Raw genomic sequence first — 6,627 nt, 5'->3', positions numbered from 1 at the left:
GACTTCCCTGTGAACAGGGCTGGTCTTTCATCTTCACTCGATCCCTGCCATGCTCTGAAGACCTAGCTCTAGCCTGTATTGCCTTAGGGGCATTTATGAAGTCAGTGTCTCTGAAGCAAAAGCAAGGCCAGGACCCTGTAGTTATAAACATGGTTATGAATGTGTGATGACAGTGCATTGTGGTAGACAGCCTGCATTTGCGTACTTCACAGAGACCTTTCCATCCTGAATCGTGCTTCTATTTTATGATTGTTTGGGGAAAGGGAGGCATTTGAGGTGGGGAAAGTGAAAGGAGTTTGGGAAGATGGTTGTGGACGGGATGTTTCCTCCTGGCTGGACCTCGCCATGCATTCCTGGTCCCACTTGGAGATCCACTAGGGGAGTAAGATGATAGAGGAGATCCAACCCCTGTCCTAGAAACAGGGAAGAGAGTGTGGGGCCGTCAGTGAGTAACATCTTTGTAATAAGGAGCCGAGGTTTTCTCCAGGGCAAAGGGCCCACAGGTGCTCCTGGAGACTTCTGAGGCTGGCCTATCAGAAAGGGAGGAGTAAGGCAGGGAGAACCAGGGAGGGAAACTAAGGGAATGAACATGACTCTATCCTTTTATGATCCTAGTAGACACGGTTCTAGCATAGGGTGAATTTTCCACTTCTTCTGGTCTACGTGACTATGTTTAGAAGTGTGTCTTCTATTAGAAACATGGAGAACATGAGTGCATGGGATCAAAGGTAATACCGGTGAGTTGATGAAGGCGATCTTTATAACTGGTTGTCATGGTGATGAAGCCCTGTAAAGAAACCTCTGCAAGCTCTGAAAAATTAGAGTGAAAGGGCTAATAACAGTGGTTTCCTGTGTTTGCTGGAGGTAAAGAGCTCAATAAACATCCTTTCAAATCAGAGTGATTATTCATTCTATCAACACTTGTTTAGCACTCATTAGGTGTCAGATCTAGGCATTACAGATGAAATAACCTCACAACTAAGGCATTGCTGTGTGACTAGCTGATTAAAGACATGGCTACCACAGACAATAGTATGCATTTTTCTGGAACGCTGTCAGGCATCAAACCTGTTGGTGGAAAACATAGGAGATCTGAGTATGAGGCTCAGAAGCTTAATTACCTGTATAACCTCAAGGGTCAAGATCTTGGAGTGGGGATCACCCTGGAAATGTCCACTTAAGCCTCCTCACCTCTCCATGGCTGAGACTCTTGACTTTGCTACAAGGATGGGAACCTCCATCACTTCAGGGGCACCTCAGGCTCCACCAGAGGTGTGTTTGGAGCAGCAATGACTATTGATGATGTCATGTGTCTGCCCTCACGTGGGGCTTGTTGCCTATGGCACTTGGAGAGTCTGCCCACGTGTGTCCTCTGGCTGAATTTCCGACAATCACATGAGGCTCTTCTCCTCAAAGGCAAACACAAGGCTGTTCTGTCAGCTAGCAGAGGGGGCTGCTGGCCCACAGCAAGGAAGCTAGCTGTGACTCATGGTCACCAGGGGTGGGCACGGGAAACCCTCCTTTATGAAAACAGAGAAGGGTCCTTGAGGAGAAAGAACGGAGGCCTATGGTGGGGAATGTTAGGGTAAAAATAGACCTGGAAGGAAAGCAAAAGTGTCATAGCTGCCAGGAACCAGGTCTGCTGGGAAGTGCAGGGAAGGGCTGGCCAGGGCACCTGGTCAGGAAGCTTGGGACACTTCACCTCTGGGCTTCAGGGACCCTCTGTTGTCTGGACAGGAAGGTGTGTGCATGGTTATGGGGGCTCTGTGTTCTGTGTCCCTTCCGCCACCCCCAAAGAGGACAAGTTATCTGAAAGACTCACACACCATGCTAGGATTAAAGATCAACATATTGGAGGTTAGGGTCTATTCAGAAAATCCAGAATGTGTGGCTGTCACGTGGTAGGAGGTAACACTTCTTCCTCACCCCCCTTGGAGGGATAGTACATACTTCACTCTTCTATCAGTCTTACTCTTTTTTCTTATTTACTAATTTCGTGAAAACATAGGCAGGTATGGGTGGCATTTCCATTGATATTTATACTTCATACTGTTCACATACACCTTAAAAGAATGATGAAAAATCTCTCTATCCCTGCGGGTATTTGTAAGGTAACATCTATCAATAAATATTTTCATCATAAGATTGAAAAAGTCTATTCCTTGCTAGTAAATAAGACAAAATACATTATTGTATACGATGACATAAGATGATGATTTATGACAGCTAGCATAAATGTTATATGACTCTGAAAAATAGGTTTTAAGCATTTTATTGACTAGAACATGCCAGCTCTGAAAGGAATCTCATAAAATTTTCGTTTCCATACCTCATGCAATGCACCTCGAAAAATCCGATAGTCCTACAAAGCATTTTGTTTGCATTTATAAGAACAGTGACCTAAACTGCCCTGGCTATTCTGTATTCAGGATATCCCACTACACACCCGCCGCGCTGCTTCCAATACCAAGCTTCACCCGGAACAGAAACATTGGATGAGGAAGCCAGGAAGTCCTATGGGTCCTGGTTCTTGTTGAGTCAGAAAAATAGTATCTTTCTCCCATCCATGTGTTTTATCCAAAAGCAGTGAGACACAGTGATAATTGAGGTGGGTAAGGGACTATCCCTAAAGCAAGCTCACTCTCAGGCCCATTGCAGGACAGGGTCCTGTCTTTGTATGGGCCCTTTGAGACAGATTCAGAGAGCAAGCTGGGAAAGTTTACTGGGGAGTGTCCTTGGGAGATATCCATATAAGAGAGTGGGGATGGTAGAACTGAGCAGAGGGAGAAATTGCCCCAGAATGCAGCTATAATTGGTGCTTCAGTGTATCTACGGGAGCTCCACAGCCAGAGTGATGCTTCAGAGTTGTCCCAAATGGAGGAGAGAAGATGAATGTACTTGTCCCTGCAGAAGCCAGTCATTGGTGACAGTCATCCCCTGGGAGGAGGTCTATGATTGGGCAAGGCAGGCCTGTGGCTGATGGCGCTTCCCATTGAGGGGTACAGCTGAGAGCCACAAGCAGTCTCCGTTCCCATCCTCTGGAATGAGTAAGTCTGCGTCTAGGAGCACTGGGTGGGAACTAGAGCATCTTCTTTGCATGGAATGTTTGTGTCCTGCTGAAATCCCTGCATTGAAATCCTAATCCTCAAGGTGACAGTATTAGGAGGAAGGTCATGAGGGTGAAGCTTTTGTGAAAGGGATTGGGACCCTCGTAAATGGCACCCCGGAGAGCACTGGAGGCCACTTTCCACCACGTGACTAAGTATACAATGAGGAGTCGGTAGCAGTCTGTAACCCGGAAGAGGATCGTTGCCTGAACCTGTCAAGCTAGCACTCTGACCTTGGACTTCCAGCCTCCAGAACTCAGACATTAATCTCTGTCGCTCATACACCACCCTGTCTGGGGCACTCTGTTATGGCTGTCCAAGCAAACTAAGAATATCCTACAGTCACTGCTCTTGCATGGCTCAGATCTGCTTGCTTCTTATGGTAAGTGTGTCCTGTATGGAAAGAGCTTCTCTAAGATTGTGGATGTTTCCTGGAAGTTACAAGAGAAGCACTTTTAGAACAACCTCTCCCACCCCTGCAAATGGTCTTAAACTGGTGCAATGACCTTCCTAGGAGTTTCTGAGTAACTTGCTATGTGTATGGGGTGAGGCCTAAAATTAAGCTTCAGTATTGTGTGTTCCAGCGCCTAACATGGATTCTCTCCCCATTCTGCTCCTTCTGAATGGGACCAAGTGCCACGCCCACTTATCCCTGAGAGCTGGGCACCATTTCCCGGGCAGAGTTACTCAAGCAAGCCAAGCACCTCCTGGTGTCCATGGACCCAGGCTCACGCTGCCCGTTGGTTCCTATAGAGCCTGGCCTGGTGGTCCCAGCTGGCTTGCCTCTGTCCAGAGTTGGATGTGTGCGTCTTGTCAAAACCTAGGGCAGGCATCCCTCCCTCGCCATGTGGGTGAGTCAGAGGCAGCCAGGACCATGTGTGGCATCCTGCGACACCCAGACACCGGTGTGAGCTCTCACTGTTGTAATGACAGTTTGGAGGAAGGTGACAGTGTCATTTTTCAGTGATTTTTGATCAGTGTGTTTAGCTTGTGGCATTAGTCGCTAGAAATGGGATTTTTCGGGAACATCCATTACTCATCCAGGACGCACATTATTTATGCTCACACCTTGTTGGCCAGAACTAATCACATGTTCCCAACCTGGCTGCCAATGAGACTGGTACAAGGGGGGAGGGGTGCAAAGAGGGAGCGTCCAAGTAACAGTGACAACTGCCATTGTCACTGCCAGGTGACTCTACTCGGGTCTTCTCATTTTAAATCCAGAATAAATGTGGTCTTAAAGAGAGATGCAATCTGTCTCCTCTTTGTACACCAGCCTACAATGAAAACTGGGGGTAATGAACCAAAATAACCCTTTTTCTCTGGATTATTTCCATAACTTTAATGGCCACAAATTGGAATCCCCAGGGTGCCTCCCAGACACCAGAATCAAATATCATCAGAAACCCCCAAAATCCGCTGCCAGGCCCTCTCCTCCTGCTGGGCCCCTCCCACTGTAGACAGAAGTGGCCCATGGTGGTTGCACTATACTGTGGTCTGGGCTGCGTCCCTGACAGGAAGGTGAGCCTGGCGTCCCCTGCCCCATCCCTGCCCACCTCTGAGACACTTTCTCCCACCATCTCTGCTTGTCCCTCACTCTTGAGCATTTGATAGGCATTGCCTTTCTTATGTGTCTTGTGGAAAGAAGGACACATGGGGATGGTGGCGATCCCGTGGGCAGGGGACGCTGGAATGCTCCAGTCTTCCACTCTGAGACGACTGCTAGGGGATGTCTGTCTGACAATTCCAGAGGAGAGACTGGAGCAACAGACACTGAGGTGTTTCCCAGGCTTCCCTGAGCCCAGCTCTACTGACCTTACCAGCTCTTAACTTCCAAGAGATCTTCAAAACCATTCCTTCAGCATGTTGGCCTGCACCCATTCTGAATACGTGGGTCATTCTGGGCCTACCCCTGCCTGAAAGTGTGAACTTTCCCTCAAACAAACATTGGCTGGCATACACATTTTCCAAAACCTAGTGGGTTTTTTACTAAATTAAAATAGTTTTGGGGGAAAAGTGATAAAATATTTCTCAGACCTGCAGGAAACTTGACTAAACATCTTAGCATGCCTAGGAATTCTTTAATCCAATTTACTGTAGTAAAATTCAGAGAAAATAACAGCATCTATTTAAATTGTTCTGCTTGGTGTGTGTGAGAGAGTATTGAGATATACTTGATATACAAAAAGTTGTTTTTGAAAGTATATATATATATATATATATATATATATATATGATTTGGATATATGCATACATCTGTGTACTATTACCACAAAGTGCTAAACTTACCCCTCATTTCCAAAAATGTCCTTTCTGTTCTATTGTTGTGTTTGTTTATTTGGCGAAACCACTTAATATGAGAGCTATCATCTTAACGTACTTGAAAGGACACAAAACTGTAATGTCAACTGTAAGTACTATGTCATACAGGCCATCATACAGGCCATCTATGTCATACAGGCCATCTAGAACACAAATGAAATTCAGAGCCTTTCGTCACCCCCAGTAGTTTCCTCAGGCCCGTGTGCAGCCTCTCCAGCCCTTACCCCAGGCAGTCACTGTCCAGCTTCTATCACTGTCGGTTATGGGACATATTTAGAATTTTACATAGATGGAATCACATAGTATGTCCTCTTTTGTTCTGGCTTCTTCTGATCCTCATTATGAATTCATCTATGTTGTTGTCTTTATCCATAGGTCACTAATCTTCATTATATTCCCTTGTACGGATAGATCACATTTTACCTGTTCGCCTATTGAAGAGCATTTGGCTATTAGAAATAAGGCTCCTATGAACAAATGACACATACGTCTTTGAATGGATATGCATTTTCATTTCACTTGGGTATGTCAAAGAATGAAACAATTGTGTCTCTCATTGCCTAAACATTAGACATTTTGCATTATCCCTTTGGCCTCCATGGTTTGTTAATTTTTTTTCTTTTATCTCTTTCTTCTTTAGTTTATATAATCCTACTGACTTATATTCAACTTTAACTATACTTTCTACTTACACTTCTATTTTGCTATTCAATCCATCTACTAAATTTTTTATTCCAGATATATTTCTTTTCAGTTCCAAAATTTCAACTTTGTTCTTATTTATATATTCTATATCTCTGTTGAGGTCTAAGATTGTTTTTGACTCATTTCCATTATATTTTCTCTACCTTATGGAGCATAGTTTTATCAACTGTCACCTCAGGGCTGACCTCTGTTAACTGTCTTTTCCCTTGAGAGTAGGTCACTTATTTATATACCATTTTATTTTGACTTGAATCCTGAACATTGTTAGAACCATATTATGGAGACTTTCAGTTCTGTTCATGAAATGGCTGATGTTTTTCTTTTAGTAGCAATCAACACGGTCAGATTAAATTTCAAACTTGATCTGTGGTCGGTGATGCAGTAGCCTGTTCTAGGTTGGACTTTGCAGTTAACCCTGTGTGTGTATGGGTCAGTGGTCACCCACAGACTTTTCTAGAGTTTAGGTATGCATAGAATTAGGGTTCCTATGCCA

This window comes from Pipistrellus hanaki (assembly GCF_964339955.1).
Source record: "Pipistrellus hanaki genome assembly, chromosome: 2".
NCBI classification, from domain to species: domain Eukaryota; kingdom Metazoa; phylum Chordata; class Mammalia; order Chiroptera; family Vespertilionidae; genus Pipistrellus; species Pipistrellus hanaki.
The sequence above is the reverse complement of the archived record's forward strand: the minus strand, read 5'-3'. Positions refer to the sequence as shown.